The sequence below is a fragment of the Oryx dammah genome, unplaced genomic scaffold, assembly GCF_014754425.2.
Source record: "Oryx dammah isolate SB20612 unplaced genomic scaffold, SCBI_Odam_1.1 HiC_scaffold_29, whole genome shotgun sequence".
Classification (NCBI taxonomy): Eukaryota; Metazoa; Chordata; class Mammalia; order Artiodactyla; family Bovidae; genus Oryx; species Oryx dammah.
The window spans coordinates 22195726-22216809 of NW_024070213.1; positions in this window are offsets into that span (position 1 = coordinate 22195726).

Here is a 21084-nt window from a genome sequence, read left to right on the forward strand (position 1 = left end):
GTGGCTCAGCTGGTAAAGAATCCGCCTGCAATGTGGGAGACCTGGGTTTGATCCCTGGGTTGGGAAGATCCCCTGGAGAAGGCAACGGCTACCCACTCCAGTATTCTGGCCTGGAGAATTCCATGGACTGTATAGTTCATGGGGCTGCAAAGAGTCGGACACGACTAAGAGACTGTCACTTTCACTTTCAACCCCTCTTAAACCCCTGAAGCATCCATTCTATCTTTAAAGGCTACAAAAGAAGATTTGCAAATGTCCATAGATAAACACATAGCTCTGACCGGAAGAGTCAGCAGTCTGGTGCAAAGGGTCAATCCCAGTTCTGTAACCAGTAAGTTGCTTCATCTCTTCAGCACATGCAATTTCCTTTCTATAGCTTGGATTTCACAGGGTTGATGAGGAGACTGACTGAGCTCACCTAAGTCAGGGTCACTTGGCAGCTGGCATGTAATGGGTTGAGTCTCCACATTTGCTTGGGGCAATGCATTCAGTGACGTCCACAGTGAATACAGATGAGGGACTCCAGAATACTTGGAAATGTGGGTCCTTGACCAAGGTCACTGAGCTCAAAGCTTCTGATAAGATGGGACAGAACAACACCTAGGAGCCTAAAAATCAGAGAAACATAAAGAGGTCTTGATGCAGAGATGATAAAACAGAAGGAGGGCCTTAAAGAGAGAGAGTTACACCAAGAGAAAGCAGAGCACTGGAGAGGACAGAAACTTGTACTCAGAATATGTTTCTTGAGTTATCTCTGCTTCTGAACTCCCACTTTGTTTCGTAAACTGAACCCTGAAGGCCGGATTATGAGACTATTGAACCAGAGCACCAGGTTGGAAAGACTGGAGCTGGCATGAAGCTGAGGCAGTCTGCATAAGCTACAGTTTTTGCAAACGACTAAGGCTCTCATTAAGCAAACTTTAATTTCTGTGTGTTCTCTCCACTGTACCTTAAAATAAATATATTCTTTATGATCTGGAGACGTGCCTACTCTTCTCATTTGGAAGAAATATAAATGTTGGTAGCACGGTCTCTGGAGGATGTTCCTACCTATCTTCATTAAGGGAGGAAGTAATGAGAGAGCGGGAGATTAGTTAGTTGGGGAATCAAGGAAGAGAGGGAATTGACACCTCGGGGCTTAATCTTGAAAATTGTTCTGGTGCAGGCGGCAACATGCTGAGCAGAGGAGGAATGGGATGGGGGATGCCAAAAAAAAAAAAAAAAGGAAGAGGGAAAAGAAAAAAATGATCATCAAAATAAAATAAATAGACCTAGAGATTATCATACCAAGTGAAGAAAGCCAAAGACAAACATCATAGATACTGTCAGTTCAGTCAGTTCAGTTGTTCAGTCGTGTCTGACTCTGCAACCCCATAGAATGTAGCATGCCAGGCTTCCCTGTCCATCACCAGCTCCAAGAGCCAGCTCAAACTCATGTCCATTGAGTCGGTGAGGCCATCCAACCATCTCATCCTCTATAGTCCCCTTCTCCTCCTGCCCTCAATCTTTCCCAGCATCAGGGTCTTTTCAAATGAGTCAGTTCTTCATATCAGGTGGCCAGACTACTGGAGTTTCAGCTTCAGCATCAGTCCTTCCAATGAACACCCAGGATTGATCTCCTTTAGGATGGACTGGTTGGGTCTCCTTGCAGTCCAAGGGACTCTCAAGAGTCTCCTCCATCATCACAGTTCAAAAGCATCAATTCTTCAGCACTCAGCTTTCTTTATAGTCCAACTCTCACATCCACACATGACTGGAAAAACCATAGCTTTGACTAGATGGACCTTTGTTGGCAAAGTAATGTCTCTGCTTTATAATATGCTGTCTGGGTTGGTAATAACTTTTCTTCCAAGGAGCAAGTGACTTTTAGGGCTGCAGTAACCATCTGCAGTGATTTGGGAGCCCAAGAAAATAAAGTCTATCACTATTTCCATTGTTTCCCCATCTATTTCCCATGAAGTAGGACTGGATGCCATGATCTTCATTTTTTGACTGTTGAGTTTTAAGCCAACTTTTTACTCTCCTCTTTCACTTTCATCAAGAAGCATTTCAGTTCCTCTTCACTTTATGCCATAAGGGTGGTGTCATCTGTGTATCTGAGGTTATTGATATTTCTCCCAGAAAACTTGATTCCAGCTTTCGCTTCACCCAGCCTAGCATTTCACATGATACACAAGTTAAATAAGCAGAATGACAATATATAGCCTTGACTTACTACTTTCCCAATTTGGAACCAGTCTGTTGTTCCATGTCCAGTTCTAACTGTTGCTTCTTGACCTGGATACAGATTTCTCAGGAGGCAGGTCAGGTGGTCTGGTATTCCCATCTCTTTCAGAATTTTCCACAGTTTGTTGTGATCTACACAGAAAAAGGCTTTGGAGTAATCAATAAAGCAGAAGTAGATGTTTTTCTGGAATTCTCTTGCTTTTTCTATGATCCAACAGATGTTGACAATTTGATCTCTGGTGCCTCTGCCTTTTCTAAAAGCAGCTTGAACGTCTGGAAGTTCACAGTTCACTTACTGTTGAAGCCTGGCTTGGAGAATTTTGAACATTACTTTACTAGTGTGTGAGATGAGTGCAATTGTGTGGTAGTTTGAGCATACTTTTGCATTGCCTTTCTTTGGGATTGGATGAAAACTGACCTTTTCCAGTCCTGTGGCCACTGCTGAGTTTTCCAAATTTGCTGGCATATTGAGTGCAACACTTTCACAGCATCGTCTTTCAGGATTTGAAATAGTTCAACTGGAATTCCATCACCTCCGCTAGCTTTGTTCATAGTGATGCTTCCTAAGGCCCACTTGACTTCACATTCCAGGATGTCTGACTCTAGATGAGTGACCTGGGTCATGAAGATCTTTTTTTTGTACAGTTCTTCTGTGTATTCTTGCCACCTCTTCTTAGTATCTTCTGCTTCTGTTAGGTCCATACCATTTCTGTCCTTTATTGAGCCCATCTTTGCATGAAATTTTCCCTTGGTATCTCTAATTTTCTTGGAGAGATCTCTAGTCTTTCCCATTCTGTTCTTTTCCTCTATTTCTTTGATGACTTTAGATGCCATATGTGGCATCTAAAAAAAAAGATACAAATGAATTTATTTACAAAACAGAAAGAGACTCACAGACACAGAACACAAACTTACTGTTAACAAAGAGGAGAGGAAAAGGAGAGGGATAAATTAGGAAGTTGGAACTAACATAAACACACTATCATATATGAAATAGATAAACAAAGTCCTGTGGTATGAATACTTAATATCTCATAATAACCTGTAAAGGAAAATAATCTGAAAAAGAATATATATATGTCATTTAAAAGTTATATATATATAGCTATATATATAAAGCTTCCCTGGTGGCTCAGATGGTAAAGTGTGTGCAATGCAGGAGACCCAGTTTTGATCCCTGGGTCAGGAAGATTCCCCTGGAGAAGGAAATGGCAACCCACTCCAGTATCCTTGCCTGGAAAATTCCATGGACAGATACAACCGAATCACTTTGCTATACATCTGAAACTAACACGACATTGTAAATCAATTATACCTTAACAAAATTTTTTAAAATATATAATAAAGTGCTAAGCTATTTTAAATAACAGCTTTGGTATGACATCTTTATTCAGTCATAGATGACATTTATTAAAAATGCTCCAGTTTCTCAAGCTGTTTCAGCACACGAAGCAGAGAGAGAGAAGCCCAAGAGTTAAACTGGTGATTTAAACCCAAGAGTTAATCTGCAGCTAGATTCCTCATCTCTCCGTGCCGTGTGGGACGCCAGCCTGATGACAGCGATAATAGCTAAACAGGTCTCTGAATTGGAATTGTCATAGGGCTCTTTGTTGAGTTCATCTACCTTACTTAGCATTTTAAGTCTCTCTGGCTTAATGAAATGTCATCTTTTCAAAGCCGGAGACCAAATAATTGTTTAAAGTGAATCAGAATGTGAAAGGTGAAGGTTTTCATAACTCGATGCTTAATTCATTGTGATACCATGAATCGTGCTTCACACTCACTAAAGGATGTCCTATTTCAGGACGCGTGACCTTTCGCCACCGCATGCTTCACCAATTACAGCACTTCCCTTTCTCTCGAGTAGCTGAGGGGAGGTGGTTTCAATTTCCAATATTCTGATTAACTGGATATGAACATAAAATCCAATTATCAGAGAATGAAAATTTCTTCTTCTCTGGATGATGGCTTTACCTTTTCAACCTTTTTGGTTCTTCTACCCTCTCTTCAGGTTAATCTTCTTGAAGACCAACTCATTTCCCCCCAGCTCAACTCATTTCAATAACAGGACTTCCCTGGTGGTTAAGACTCTGCACTTCCATTGCGGAGAGCGTGAGTTCAATCCTCGGTTTAAGAACTAAGATCCTGCAAGTTGAACAGACAAAGCAAACAAAAAACCTTCAATAACCTCCCATAACCCATAGAATAAAGCTGTCGCTCAAGGTTGCTCATGATCGCTTCTAAATGTATCTACTTTTACACTGATTTCTGTGCCCTCTGGGCCCCTCACACTCTTCTTCATAAATATCCTGAGCAGTCCCCATGCTTGGTGTTCCCTCCACAGAGGAATTCCTTCTTTCCTGTTTCTGCATCCTCAAATCCTGCCCATTTCTGAAGACTCAGGTCAGTTCCCTCCTCTTCAGAAAGTCTTCCTCAACCTCTCCCTCTCCCCTACCTCCTGGTTTTACTAATATCTTCCTCTTCTGAAATCTCATAGTCTATTTTTTCTCTACAATATTTTCTTTTTTTAAATTATTGAAGTATATTTGATTTCCAATGTCATGTTAATTATGGTGTATAGCAAAGTGATTCAGTTATATATATATATTCTTTTTCATCATAAGTTATTACAAGATATTGAAAATACTCCCTACATTATACAGTGGGACCTTGTTGTTTATCTGTTTTACATATAGTAGCTTGTATCTGCTAATCTCAAACCCCTAATTGATCACCCCCCGCTTTGGTAACCACAAGTTTGTTTTCCAGGTCTGTGAGCATGTTTCTGTTTTGTAAATAAGTTCCTTTGTGTCATTTTTTTAGATTTCACATATAAGTGATATATGATATTTGTCTTTGACTTACTTCCCTTAGTATGATAATCTCTAGGGCCATTTATACTGCTGCAAATGGCAGTATTTCACTCTTCTTCATGACTGAGTAATATTCCATTGTGTATCTGTATCGCTTCTTCTTTATCCTTTCGTTGGTTGATGAACATTTAGATTGCTTCCCTGTCTGATAATTGTAAATAGTGCTACTATGAATTTTATGGTGCATGTATCTTTTCAGATTAAAGCTTTCTCCAGATGTATGCTAAGGAGTGGGATTGCTAAGTTATATGGTAGTTCTATTTTTAGGTTTTTAAGGAATCTCCATACTGTTCTCAATAGTGGCTTATCAATTTACGTTCCTACCAACAGCATAAGAAGGTTTCCTTTTCTCTACACTATCTCCAGCACTTATTGTTTGTAGACTTTTAAATTATGGCCAGTCTGACCAGTGTGAAGGGATACCTCATGGTAGTTTTGATTTGCCTTTCTCTGGTAATTAGAGATATTGAGCATCTTTCATGCATCTATTGGCCATGTGTATGTCTCCTTTGGAGAAGTGTCTTTTTAGGTCTTTTGCACATGACATCCCAAATTCTTGATATCTGCCTCTTTGGGGAGATGATTTTCCCCTTTAAGCCATTATCATTTACATCTACTTTATCTTACCAGTTAGTCACAATTTTCCTGAATGTATACTTTGTGACAGATACATCTCTGTCAGCCCCCTAGATACCACCACATGTCTTGTACACAGCAGGTGTTCATTAAATAAATGAACCAACAGAACCATAATTTCATCACTAGGATGGGTCAGAAGGTGCTTTTCTCTTCCTTAGATGATTCATAGAATACTTCAGGATCTCACAGTGCTTTTAATTTATTATGATTAACATCAACCATCATTAGAGAGGCCTGCAAATAAGTCTGGTATTTGAATTTTCTGGTTTGGATTTCTGAACAAAACCAAGAGTAAGTACATTTAGCAACCAGGGGATGACAGAACCTAATGGAAAAATGCAAGGTTTCATTGCCTTTACATAAAACACAGTAAAGGGGATTAGGAGAAAATTAAATCCATCTAGACAATGTGGAGTGACTGGGTCTGGAAGAATCTAATTAATCATGTCAGAGTGTGATCAGAACCTTGGCGTTACTACTACCCAGCATCCCTGTTCCCTGGGGATGATGACTTCAGGAAACACAGCCATCCCAGAAGACAGTAGCAGGCTTCAGGCAGAAGCTTCCTTCTTAATTACCAGAACTGCAACTTGGATTGAAAATTTACTGTGGCTCCCTGCCCCCAAGGATTGAAGGACACGGCATTTATTTCAGGGCTGGTATAGTCTCTGCCCACAATGCCACGCCTGCAGGCTGACAAGCATCCGTACAGAGTCATGTACCTCCAGATAAAAATAAGAAAGAGGCTAGCGACCAGGCATGGGTTAAAAGGCAGCACCCCTGATGCCTGGTCTTGCTGGGAGCAGCATCAGGTCAAGGGATCTGAGGAAGAGAGAAAAGGGAATGCAGGGGCTCAGGGAAGGATACAATCAGGGTAGCGGTGGGTCGGCTACCAAGTAAGTTAATCAGGAGGTGGATGTCTGTAAGATATATAAGAACAGTCCAAGCAAAGAATCAACATCTCTGAAACCTTAAGAAGTTGAAGGAACAGAGCAGATAGATTGTCGATATGGAGATAACTGGAGCATTTTGCCATTTTCTCTCCAGAAAACAGCTGCATGGCCCCAGAATTGAGGAGAGAAATGAGATGCCAGGGGAATTTGTTATTCCAGCCCCAGCTGCATTGACGTGCCCTCCAATGACACCCACTGTGAGGTCTCCTGTCTCAAGGGTTGGCAGATGATGCTAAATGAAGGCTGGCGGCAGGAAGTGTGAAGGTGATCACTGGAGGTGTTTCTCTAGACAGAATGATTTCCCCAAAACCCGGGCAAGTAGTTGTTTGGAAATGGACCCTCCCTGGAGCATTAAGCTGATCAGGATATCTACTAGGGATTCTCTTTCTTAGACTTTTATCTGACTTCTCCTCAAGGTTATGGGAACCCAGAGTTCACTTAGAATTCTCTTCAAGTGCTCCCTGTCTTGGTCTTTGACACCGACTGACACCACTGATTCTTCCCACAGCTGGTGGCAGTGGAGGCCGGGTTCACAAACCTTCTTGGAGCAGCCCAAGTCCATCCTGCAGTAACTTCCATGTGGACAGCAAGGTGCAGGTGTTTGTGTCATGGAACCTTCTAAAGAATAGAGTCGATCATGTTGAAGCTGTGTGTGTGTGTGTGAGCACTAAAGTTGCCTTAGTCGTGTCCAGCTGTTTGCGACCCTATGGATTGTAACCCGCCAGGCTCCCTTGTCCATGGGATTCTCCAGGCAAGAATACTGGAGTGGGTTTCTATGGCCTCCTCCAGGGGATCTTCCCAATCCAGGAACTGAACCTGTGTCTTCTGTGGCTCTTGCGTTGCAGCATTGCAGCAAGTGGGCTCTTGCTTCCCCCACTGGGGAAGCTAGAAGAAGACAACTTTGTATTCACACAGAGGGAAGCAAGCTCAGAGTAGTTAAGTAATCAGCCCAAGGTCACAGAGTCAGAACCAGCAGAACCCAGAACTTCTGATCTCCTGTCTATGAAACCTTATGAACGTGGCCGTCAGAGACCACAATTCCAAATCAGGCTTCTAGGTTCTCATCAGATTAGTGAACAGGAAATTGTGGGCCACTGTCCATGCAGTGGAAATTGATTCTTGAAGTAACTGTCATTGAGAATGTGTAAGAATGGATGAGGATGTGTGAGTAATTTACCAAAACCGCTCTGAGCCCCTGCTTTCTTATTTGGAAAATGAAAACTTCTCACCCCTCTCAGCAGTTTACTGTAGAGATAAAAGGGATAAAAATGTAGGTAGAACATTAACAAGATGCCCACTAAGTCCTTGCTTCTTCAAAAACAAAAAAGATTCCAGAATGTTCAAGTTTGGCTGTGTATTTCATGGCTTTAGGATTTTGTAGAGTTTAGTTAACTCCTGCAGAGTTGTTTGGTTTGTCTTTTTTTTTTTTCTTTTTTTGCCATGGTCTGGAGAAAGAAGCACAATATGTGAGTTATATGTGCTTACATGATCAAGAAACAAACGTATTGAGGTGTCAGTTCTAGCTCTGCAACTTGCAAGCTGGATAATCCTGTGTAAACCGTTTAGAGTCTACACTGTATCAAGTTTCCTCTTCTCTGCAATTCAATAATAGACTGTGTTTTCTGTGTCTGCTTCATAGGATTATTGTGAAGATCAGATAAAGTAACAAATGAACAAGTGTTTTACCATTAACTCAGTGGCCATGTATTGAGTCTGTCAGTTTCCATCCGTCCTTTAATCTGCACAGTAATCCCATGTAACGGACATAAGCTTGCTCCACTTGAAAACCTGAGCTCAAAGAGATGTTCAGCGACTTGCTAAATCTTTGCAGTTACTAAGCAGGACAGCCACGTCTCAGAACCCAGCCTCTCAACTGCAAGTGCTTTTCTGACTATTATGTGGAATCATATGAAATTGCAATTTTTGGAGGTAAAAAAAAAATCAAATGTCAGCAATTTCATATGGTTTAACCTGATATAACATTTCTGTATAAAGAACTATTGAAATTCAAGAGAGTGTAACTGTTGAGTAGAACTTAGGCTCTGATTAGCACCATTCAAGAGAGTGTGCCTTTATGTCATGCAGAGGATCAGAAGGGGGTCATAAATTTCACATTTCATCCAAATGAGAACTGGCAGAACCCTGCTTTGGTTGAGCTTATCCACTTAATGGTTCAGCCACAGGTCATATACAGAAGACAGGCTGCATCAGTAGTGCTTCCCTTATACTGGGGCCCTGACAGGCCACGTAATATTGAATGTCTTCCTATTAGGAAAGTGTAAATTCATGACGGACCTGAATCCAAAGGCAAACTGAGATACTAAATTATTTATGAATGTAAAGTACGCACCTTTAGCAAACAGGCCTTTATGAGATTGAGGCTTTTTTTTTTTTGACTATTCTTTTTTTTATTGTACTATAGCTGATGACAATATTATATTAGTTTCAGGAGTACAGCAAAGTGATTTTTATTTTATTTATTAAAAAGATATTTTATTGATTTATTTGGCTGTGTCGCGTCTTAGTTGCAGAATGCAAAAACTTCCCTGCAGTGCGTGGGCTCTCCGGTTGTGGCATGTGGGCTTAGTTGCCACATGGCATGTGAGATCTTAGCTCCCCAACTAGGGATGGAACACATATCCCCTGCAAGGCAGATTCGTTTGTATTTCTTAATATATATATTTTATTGAAGTATAGTTGCTTTACAATGTTTCAGATGCACAGGTGATTCAGTTATACATATACACATATATTATTTTTGAAATTTTCCATTATAGGTTATTATAAGATATTGACTATAGTTGCCTGTGCTATACAGTAAACCTTTGTTGCTTGTTGCATATCTATTTTTTAAATTAGAAATCTAGCATTCTGTTCATACTAAGTCAAGTGGAGTCAAAATATCATAAATTTTTAAAAAACCTATTTTATTTTATTTTACTTTGGCTTCACAATGCAGCATGTGGGATCTTATTTCCCTGACCAGGGAATGGACCTGCATCCCTTGCATTGGAAGCATGGAGTCTTAACCACTGGACCACTGGGGAAATCCCCAAAGTGATTTTTATAGTGAATTATATAAATTACACTTTGACGTATTATAAAATATTGCCTATATTCCTTGTATTATACATTACATCCTTGTCAGTTATTGATTTTATACCTAGTAGTTTATCTTATACCTGATAGTTTGTACCTCCTTAACCCATCTTGCCAAGGCCAGTTGATTTTTACCCTAAGATCTCTCCAGCATCTGTTTTCTTTTCATCACTCCCTTGGACCCTTGGTGGTCCAGGTCACCAGCATCTCTCACCTGAAGAGCCTTCTAAATGATGAGATTGTTTTCTTCATATGAACTTAGATTGGTCTGTTCATGAAATTGCTATGTTTTGGGGGGAAATCTCCAACTATATGCTGATAATAGTAGATCTTGGTAATCCTATGGGGGATGCTGGTTTGAATTTCTCATCACTCATGTTGGAGAAAGACTGTGGATGGGCTCTAGGAGTTGATCTCACATTACCCAGACTGGAGATGAGATGCCCTCCATATGTCACACAAGACTGGACAGTTGACCTCTGGGGAGATATATACAGAGGATCATGATTGCTTTGATCACAAGGCTGGGTTATACCCCACAGATAAGGCTGGGAATTTTCCCTAAAGATAATAAATATTCCTACTACTGGTTATCCTAAGGAAGGGAAAGAGGAGTGCTTTGGACAAGGGAAGGGAAATCTTCTCCCTGTGAGTTGAAGGGCAGCTAGGGGCCAGGATGGCAAATTAGGGAGGAGTCTGGCCATTCCTGCAGGACTGAATTCAGCTACTTACTTCCAGACTGATGCTGAAGCTGAAGCTCCAGCACTTTGGCTACCTGATGCAGAGTCAACTCATTGGAGAAGACCCTGATGTTGGGAATGATTGAGGGCACAAGAAGGGAGAGACAGAAGAGATGATTGGATGGCATTGCCAACTCAATGGATATGAGTTTGAGCAAACTTCAGGAGACAGTGAAGGACAGGGAAGCTCGGCATGCTGCAATCCATGGGGTGACAGAGAGTCAGACAAGCCTTGAAGACTGAACAACAACATGGGAAGATTCCCTGGAAAAGGGAATGGCAACCCATTTCAGTATTCTTTCCTGAGAAATCTGATGGACAGAGGAGCCTGGTGGGCTACAGTACATGGGACCACAAAGAGTTGCACATGACCGAGCGACTAAACAACAACAACAACATGTGTAGAAAGACACCCCAGAGGCCTGTCCAGCCCTACCAAGATGAGCAAATTCAAGTTACTGCATTTCGAGTTTCACTGGTGACTTTTGTAAATTGCAACCAGTTCAACCCCTGGTGTGCAAGTCTTAGGGAGATGCCATGAGAAGGTGGGCAAGCAACTTCCAAATATGAGAACTAGTGATTAGAGCCTGGCCCCAGAAGGGTAGAGAGGGCCCCGGATTTTCCTACTCAGATGTTGATGAAGGCAAGGGGCTGCAGATGCTGAACTGGAGCTCTGGCTCTATTTGAAACAGAAACCCTTAGAAAGGCTCCCAGAACAGATATTCTGCTTCCTAAGTAGCAGTGCCAATGCCAAGTTTCTGGGCCAAGTGAAGGCCACAAAATCAAATAATATAGCTGCTTTCAAAGGACAGCTAAGTTATTGGATGACTGCTGAAGCATGTCTATGGCAGCCACAGAAGCTGACAGGCCAGGATGGGTGAAAAACAGGCCATCCTTTGCGAGGCCCCTCATTTATCACTGCCCTGCATTGTCCATGATGTTGAAGCCCCAGCAGTGATCTCTGTCTTTGTTGTGCTGCTGTAGACAAAAAGATGAGCGCACAGCCATGAGTGTGTCTACAAGAAGACTGACAAAAGGCTTGGAGGCAAGAACAGCCTCAACCAAATGCCACGTGCAGAGTATGAACCTGGAGACAGACACAGAAGCCAAGACAGGATGCCTTCTCTTGGGAGTGGGTGCTGCTATACCCAAGACAAAGAATGCAAACCTTTTCCCTGAGAGGAAACTGAAGCCAGCCCAGTGCCTGAGGGGTGGGACAGTTTACAGTCATCCTTCATTGCCAGGCTCTCCATTGTTTCCTGGTGGGTGTATGCTTCCCTGTATTTCTCATCTTGCTTAGCTTCTATGTTGCACACGGGCCTGAGTGCCCCCCTCAGGGGCTTAGCCCATCATGGCATATGTGCTGAGTGTGCTTGAATTATTTGAGCAGTAAGAGGCTCAAGATGGTGCACGGAGATGGGTGTGAGGTCACGGCTCCTGCTCTTTCTTATAACTGTTTCTACCAGGCTGGATCCAGGGATGCTGGGCATCTCTGCAACCTGAGGCTGCAGTGAGGGGGTGCATCTCCCCTGGGGGTATCCCCAATCCTTCTTCAACAGGTTTGGCTGGGCTCCCTGACAGATTGTGAGTGGTTCCCTTTCCCTATGCCTGATGCTCAGGGACTAAAGATGTGAATTTGACCTTGGACCACTGGATAGCAGTTTGTGTCTAAGAGGTCACCTGCAAAATACTACCTGATATTACAGAAACAGGAACAGTTCCCTGACTTTGTGAATCAAAAATAATGAGAGTTTTCATTTCTTCCGGAGGATTATTCTAGTTTGACTTCCCTTGTGGACCAGTGGTTAAGAACCCTTCTTTCAATGCAGGGGACGCAGGTTCAATCCCTAGTGGGGGAACTAAGATCTCGCATGCCTCAGGGCTACTGAGCCTGTGGGTGGCAATGAGAATTCTGTGTGCCACAAGTAAGACCTGATGCAGCCAAATAAATAAATATTTTTTTAATTGCAGCTTAAAAAAAATGATCTGCTTTGTATGAGTTGTTGCAGATAATATAGATTCTTAAACGATTTTATGAGCTTGATACAAGAGTTTCTTTATATTTTCTGAAAAGGGCCAAATAGTAACTCTCTGAGGCTTTGCTGGCCACATATGGTCTCCTAGCTCCTTCTCTTCAACTTCGCCCAGTCTTGTCCTCTTCCTTCCCTCCTCTGCCTTCTTCCTCTTCCTCTCATTAAAACCATAAAACACCATTCTCAGCTCAAGGACTATAAAGAAACTGGCCTTGGGCTGGATTTGGCCCTCAGGCTTGGTTGCTAGTCTGTGCTCCAGAGCCCAAAGTGAAGAAAATCATCTAGTGTCATACAAGGGAGCACTTGTTAAAGACTTAAGTTGAGTGGATCTAGGTGAAGAGCTCAAAGTAGGATGTATTAGATTCCCCAGGGCACCACAGCAATGTACCACAAACTCATAAGATTGCCCTTTTCTCACAACATTCACCATCTGGCAGATTTATCATTCTTCTCCAGACAGCAAATCATCAGCCTTTCTGGGTCAAGGTAGGCATCTCTTTCCTCTCCTAGTTCATCATGAAGCCTGGATATTCCTCATAATCACACATGATAGTGTACTCATGGCCAAAGTATGGTACGCTCATGTAACAGAATCTCATATCTGTTTCTCCCAAAGGCTTGGAGAAGGAAAACAGGAGGCACACAGAGAAGCAAGTGTCACCCTAGAGGGGAGCTCACAGGTAAACGTGCTTATAGCACATAGCCACGTGGAGTCACCCAAATTGGCCCTCACCCAGGATACCTACCAGGCTTGGTCATGTGACTCTTTTGGCTGATGAGATGGAAATGAAAAATGACAGAAACATCAAGAGCCAGCTTATGGGCCCCGATGATCTCTTCTTCCTCTGCCATGAGATTTTTTTTTTCTCAACCAGAAGTTCTCTGTCGACCTAAGACCTAGGGTAGAGATGGGGAGCACAGGGTTGTCCTTCTGGGGTGGACGCGTAGAATGGGTGAGAAAGAAACCTTTGCTGCTGTGGACGAATGAGGAGTGGGGGATGTTTGTTACCACAGCAGTGAGCGGAATCTAGCTCATTCTGACTCTCCAAGTTGACTGCATTTGTATGAGGCTTAGCTACATGCCATGTAGCTAAGGGCTTCCCTGGTGGCACAGATGGTAAAGAATCTGCCCGTAATGCTGGGGGCTTGGGTTCGATCCCTGGGTCGGGAAGATCCCCTGGAGATGGGAATGGCTACCCACTCCAGTATTCTTGCCTGGAGAATTCCATGGACGGAGGATTCTGGTGGGCTTCAGTCCATGGGATAGCAAAGAGTCCAGCAGGACAGATCGAGTAACACTTTCACTTTTCACTTTCATGTAGCTAAACTATGAAGTTAAGAGGTGGTAGACAAATTCATAATTAGGTTCAGTCTGCTCCGGTGCTTGGAGATCCTTGGGGATGCAATCGATGTATACATTTTAAATACTTACATTACTCACATTTATTTCTCTTGGTATCCACAGTCCGCTACAGTTTTCTAGTTCAGACATTCTGATCCATCCTGCGTTTCCTGATCCCCAGAAAAGTAAGGATTGCCTGAAACCAAGTCGCAGGGATTGGCAGAATGCCAAGGTGGTATTATTGCCAGGCTAATAGTGCTTAATAATCAATTAGGCTTATTCATTAGTATTATTAACTCTCTCCCCCCAGCACCACCTGCAGTCATTTACACCATGGCAGACAGATGCTTTCCAGATGTTCACAAGGCCAGTTTTGTGGGGTTTTTTTGACTCTAATCAGGCAGGCTGTGAAGATGCCTGAGGTGGAGAGAAAGCGGCTGGGAGTGGGGGCGGAAAAACGGGGAGAGCAAAGAATGAGCGCTCGTTTTCAGGGTCTGTTGTTAATTCATGTCGGGTTTGTGAAGAACACGGCGTCCAGACTGCGGCAGACAGAAGGCACACCCCATCTGCGAAGCGCTCTGGCCAGGGAGGGACTGGATACAGGAAACAGCGGGTCCCTCCCGGTCCCCCCTCCCCCGGCCTGGTGAGCACATTCCGCCCGGTATGGTGGGCTGGGAGTGGGATCCCTGGTGACTCAGCACCTTCCGGTTGTCTGGGAAGTGGGGACAGTGAGCTTCTGGGTGAATCACAGAGGTATCATTAGTTTAAAGACCCAGAGCCAGCTTTTCAAGAATGTGAGAACTGAGGGTTTTCCACATTCACAGCAGCTTGGATAAATTACAACCTGCTGATCAAAACCGCGCAGTAGGAGGGAAGGTATCTAAACTGGTGAGGCCAATTCCGCAGCCCGTATCTGTGTCTTTTGGGCCAGATGTGTGCCCTGTCTTTGGGCAAGTGGGGTCTGCACTCAGAAGGGGCAGACTGGGCGGAGTTGCATCCTGACCACGCCCCCTTCTCTAGTCCGAGCCCAGGGGCCCCCTTTCCCAGATCCCGGAGGAAGCAGATGGAGAGTGGGAGGAACCAACAGCTCCTGCAGCCCTGGAGCCGGCTGCTGGACGGCTGTAGTAATTATAAGAAGAATAAAATTGTCACGAGTTATTGAAGATTTAGCAGGCGCGCTTTTAACCCTCACAACAACCCCGTTGTTGCATTGCGGCATTATTGTTCCTATTTTACAGATGCAAAAACAAGTCCAGAGAGTGTAAGTTCACAGGCCCATCATCTCAGTCCACATCCACATAAACGCTGCTAAAAGTTGCACAGTCGGAATTCAGACCTACATTGTCCAAATTCTAGCTGTGACTTCATTTCCCTGGTCTACCAAAACTCGCCATTCTTGACCCTAGGACTGTGTCTTGTGATTAGGTTAGGTTTGGCAGAAGGTTTAATGCAAGGGTTTTATTTTTGGTAGGGGGTTGTTCAGAATTAAAATATAGTGTAGTCAATGGATGAAGAATTCTTTCAGGCTAAAAACATGAGCCTCTGTATTGTCAAAGACAATTCAGAGAGCTTTACTTGATATGAATATTTGATTAGCAGCAAACAAACCATTTGTGAACAGAGAAACTTCAAAAGTGAAACTGGTCTGAAACTCAGAGGCATGATGTTATCTGACAACTTATAAAGTGAAAAGGAGAAAGTTATTTAATCTTTTTAATGATTGGTTATTACAATGGGGGTTTCCAGATGGTGGGAGATTGGTTCCAAGCGATTATCTTTTATCATTCCAGGAAGATAACCTGTTTTATTTATAATTATCAGAATCATTTAAAATAAATAGAGTAAGATTCACTTATGTTCATGAAATAGACTAGATTATCTTGCTTATTATGTTGCAGAACTGATTTTCTCTGGGGGATTTTTAAGCCTGGTCTCCTTTTTATTTTAACAGAAGGTAGGTTTAGGTAAAAAATTGGGGAAAGCCTGTTGGCACATATATCTTTTAGGGGTTAGACTAAAGAAACAACAAACACACATGTGTGTGTACACGCACACACACACAATCTTTGTAACTGAATAACTGTTTTGGCTTCCTGATGTCATCAGCTGCATGGGAGCAAGATGGCCTCTGAGAACTCAAGTTCAAACACAAGAGGGCAGAGAGTGTCCGAAGAACAGCTGGTTGTGTGGCTTGGAGACAAAGCCCCTGCCTCCAGGGCTGCCCTTCAGGCTCTCATCCTGGGGTTGTTCACCCCATCAGTTCCCTGGGTAAAGCCAAATGGGAGATGGCCCAGGGTGAATGTGCCCCTAGGCTGCTTTCTCACTAGAAAATCCCTCATATTTGTAACAAAGACTCTTCAGTGTCAGTAGGAAGTGCCAGGGTTGGGAGGGCTGTGAACTCAGAGGCTTGCAATTGCTTGACTGAAGCCCTGATTCCCTCCACATGGAAGGACTAAATGCTGAACCCCCAGCATACTTCCAGCCTCAGGGCCTGAGGCCCTCCAAGAGACTGAGATATTTTCTGGGAATGCCTGATTTGCTCATTTCTACATCATTACCCTTCATGTGGCTAACATATATTAGGCACTGATAAATATTGCTAGAATGAATTAATAAACGTGTAACACATTTCTTGAGTTAGAGATCAAGCTGTGGGGAAACATTTCACACTATATTTAATAAAACTATTCATTCAGTGTCTATTGAACTCTTTTTTATATGGACCCATGTAAAGCATAGTGAGGGATACAAAACTAAGACATCTGGTTCCTATCCCTAAGGACTGGGAGCTGTAGTTAGGAAGGGTAACTGCATTATCACTGATAATTCTTCTTTAACCTGGATTCTTTTCCTTTAATCTCATGTCCAAATCTTTCCCATCCTTTAAGATCCTGTTCAAATGATGCCTCTTCCATGAACCTTCTCCCTTCTCTGCATCCCCAGAGTGTATTATAATTATTTCTGCATATGCATTAACTACTATTTTATGCTAAGCTTCTTCAGAATACCACTGGCATCTGAATCATGGATATATTTTCTCATCTTGGAGCCTTATTGTTGTTGTTCAGTCATTCAGTTGTGTCCAGCTCTTTTTGATCCCATGGACTGCAGCACACCAGGATTCCCTGTCCTTAACCATCTCCCAGAGTTTGCTCAGACTCATGTCCATTGAGTCAGTGATGCCATCAACCATCTCATCCTCTGTCGCCCCCTTCTCTTGCCTTCAACTTTCCCCAGCATCAGAGTCTTTTCCAATGAGTCAGCTCTTCACCTCAGGTGGCCAAAGTGTTGGAGCTTCAGCTTTGGCATCAGTCCTTTCAATGAATATTCAGGACTGATTTCCTTTGGGATTGACTGGTTTGATCTCCTTGCTGCCCAAGGGACTCTCAAGAGTCTTGTCTAGACCTAAAACATAGCAAAATCTCAGTGTTTTTAAAATTAATTTTTAAACTAATGAAAATGTGCTAACAAAGAAAGCAAATTTGGGGGATGGCACAGAAGTTGGAATAGGTAAAGAGGGAGGAAAGGAATCTATTAATAGAAAGCTTGAAAGAGTCCATTCAAAATGTGAATAGTGCCACCGCTGAGAAACCCTGAGTTAGAAGAAAGCAAAAAAGAACATGAGCTCCCAAGCCAGTAAAATATGTTACTGTACTCAACTATAGTGAAGTCACTCAGTCGTGTCTGACTCTTTGCGACCCGTGGACTGTAGCCCACCAAGCTCCTCCGTCCATGGGATCCTCCAGGCAAGGAGTGGGTTGCCATTTCCTTCTCCAGGGGATCTTCCCCACCCAGGGATTGAACCCAGGTCTCCCACATCGCAGGCAGACGCTTTAACCTCTGCACCGGATTAGTGTAAAAATCAGTAATGTATAAAAAAGTAGAAATAAAGGAGGAGGAAGGGGAGGGTGAGACGAATTGGGAGAGTAGGATTGACATATCCATTACCTTGTGTAAAATAGCTGGCTAGTAGGGAATTGCTGTATAACAAAGGGAGCTCAGTTCAGTGCTCTGTGATGACTGAGAGGGGTGGGATGGGGTGAAGTGTGGGACAGAGGTTGAAGAGGGAGAGGATATATACATGTGTATAGCTGAATCACTCTGCTGTGCAATAGAGACTCATACAACATTGTAAAGCAACTGTACTCCAATTTTTTAAAAAAGGCAGAAATAAATTCTAGCAGTGGGAGGTAGTTTTCAGTAGTTGGTTAAAGTAGGGTAAAGTCTTTGTTTTGTTAAAGAGGAAGATAGAAATAATTTTATGCTTTACATAAATAGGGTATTTGTTAAAACAGTTGGGAATAACAATTAAAAAAAAAAAAGAAATATAATCTACAGGTTCCAAGGCAGTAAATGAGGAAAATTAGGACTAAGACAACTTTATTAATTTAACAAGAGGCAGAAAAAGAGGGACAACGAAGCAAAAACAAACAAACAAACAAAAAAAAAGAAGCAAAGTAAGATATAAATAAGCTCAAACATAAGCTCAAACATATTAGTAGACATAAAAATGAAAAGGATTACTCTCACCTATTATAGATCTCAAAAGCATCATCTTGAATGGAAGAATCAAATGGCATGTTGATATATACAGGCTTATGATGCCATTTGTGTAAAGATTTTATATAAATGAATGTCAGTCATGGATAAGTGCATGCATAGTAAATATTTTAAAACATGAATGGAAAAGATACAAACTACCCTCAGGATACTGGTTCGTTGTGGGATGGGAGAGGAATAGCACTGGAAAAAGAGAACAAAGGAGCCTTCAACCTTTCCTCTGAACTTCATCTCAAGAAAAGGAGAAATCTGAAGGGAAGATGGATGACATTTGGGTATTGAGTACACAAGTGTTCATTAGCTTTCATACTTTTGTGAATGTTTCAACTATTTAAAAAATCATTATAATTGGATTGAGAATGGAATACATTCCCAAGAAAAAAGGAAAAAGCATTCTGATAGAGTTTTAGAAGTATATGTATTTTTTTATGATGACACTTTCTTGCAAATCTGGTTTAATTACTTATTAAAAATCTCTAGTAATTGTTTTTAGATTGTATTTAATTGCATATTTATTTTTCTATCAGATAGCCATATGTAAAATAAGCCACCAACAAATAGGTAAATAGACACATACATAAATAGGTAAGTAGGGTTTTCCTGGTGGCTCAGCAGTAAAGAATCTGTCTGTCAATGCAGGAGACCTGGGTTCCATCCCTGGTCCAGGAAGATCCCAATGCAATGGAGTAACTAAGCCTGTGCCCCACAGCTATGAAGCCTGTGCTCTAGAGCCCAGGAGTTGCATCTACGGATGCCCTCATGCCTAGAGCCTATGCTCTACAACAAGGGAAGCCACCGCAATGAGAAGCTCACGCCCTGCAACTGGAGAGTAGCCCCTGCTTGCTGCAACTAGAGAAGAGCCCATGCAGCAGCAAAGATCCAGCACAGCCAAAAAAAAAAAAAAATTGATTGATTAAAAAATTGTAGAAATAAATAGGTACATACATAAATAAAATATCTTAAATTTCACCTGTAAGAGAATGCAGTGTCTGCAGGACATGTGGAAGTGAAAGGAAATCATAGACATAAGATGTGTAATGGAGAGAGGTTTGCACCTGTCCCGGCCCTGCCATGTGGAACTTTGGGCAAGCATGAATCACCAGGTGATGGGATTCTTTGTAAAAAATAAAAGAGGTTAATAATCCTTGCCTGATACAGTTGAAATGACAAGGAGGAAAGCACTGTGCAAAATTTAACAGACAAAGTAAAAGATGTGAAATAACAACAGACATGAGCTGATTTGGCTGTGAAAATTCAGGTAGGGGAAATGGGAATAGAAGGTATGCCCCCAAGGGCAGGGTATAGAAAGTGGCGATGCTTATAAAATAACCCTATACACCTTATACCTTAGGCCAAAGTGGACCAAAACTAATTGCAAACATTCCATCCCAGAGGGCATGTCCCTACTTGCTGCTGGAATTAGGTAACAGGCAGTGATGCAGGATGGGTCAATTGGAGCAGTTGGCTGCTGAATACAGATTGGCCATGCACTTTACATATATATGTAATAAAACTGACAAATGTATCAGTATGCTGAGCAGGGTAATTGCTTTAGAGGCCACATCTCCAAATACTGACCCAACCTGGGAGATTTAGCATAACTATTGTCTCCTAATACCAGGGGAGATGGTAGGCATATTAGCCATAGGCTAAATGAGTTCTCACAAATTCTCTGGTCCCCATCAATCTAGTAGTTACTGCCATGCTGGTCCCTGTGGCAGCTGGGCAACAAGTTATATTGGTTTAATACAGTTTGGAAATCTATAACACTTTTCATTTTCCTATGTATCCCAAAGCATTTAGTGTTTAAAGAAATGAAGTCAGAATTTTCTCAGGACTGTCACTGGAGCAGCAGAGAAGGAAAAAAACTTCAATTGCTGTGAGTGAAGTCGCTCAGTCGTGTCCGACTCTTTGCGATCCCATGGACTGTAGTCTACTAGGCTTCTCTGTCCATGGGATTTTCCAGGCAAGAGTACTGAAGTAGATTGCCATTTCCTTCTCTAGGGGATCTTCCTGGCCCAGGGATTGAACCCAGGTCTCCTGCATTGCAGGCAGACCCTTTACCCTCTGAGCCACCAGGGAAGCTGTCAAAAGTGATCTTGCAGAGTTCCCACTGATCCATGAAAATGACACTTGTATAAAACTTTCTATCGTTACCCCAAACAATAATCTCAATAACAACTAATATCATTTATTGAGTGATTAGCATGTGGCATGCAATTGGCTGAGTACTTTATGTGGGTTATGTCATTTATACCTTGCAACAATTCTATTAGGTTGTTATAATTATATTGATTCTTAGGTGAAGACATCAAAGCTTAGAGGTCATACAGTCAATAGTTAACAGAATGGGAATTTTAACCGCAATTTGTGGCTTTCCAGGACCTGAGCTCTTAAACACTATTTTAGTGTTTTTTTAACTTTAGGCAGCTAGGTACTCTCATGACTTTGTTTCAAATCCACATGTTGCCTGAATGATTATGTATTAAATATTTAACTCAACTTCCTTTCCCCAACAGAAACATTTCATAGATGAAAAACACTTATGGAAAGCCACACAAACAAATGCATTAATTAATAAAGGCAAACATCTTTGAAATACATGTCAAAGTCTATTTC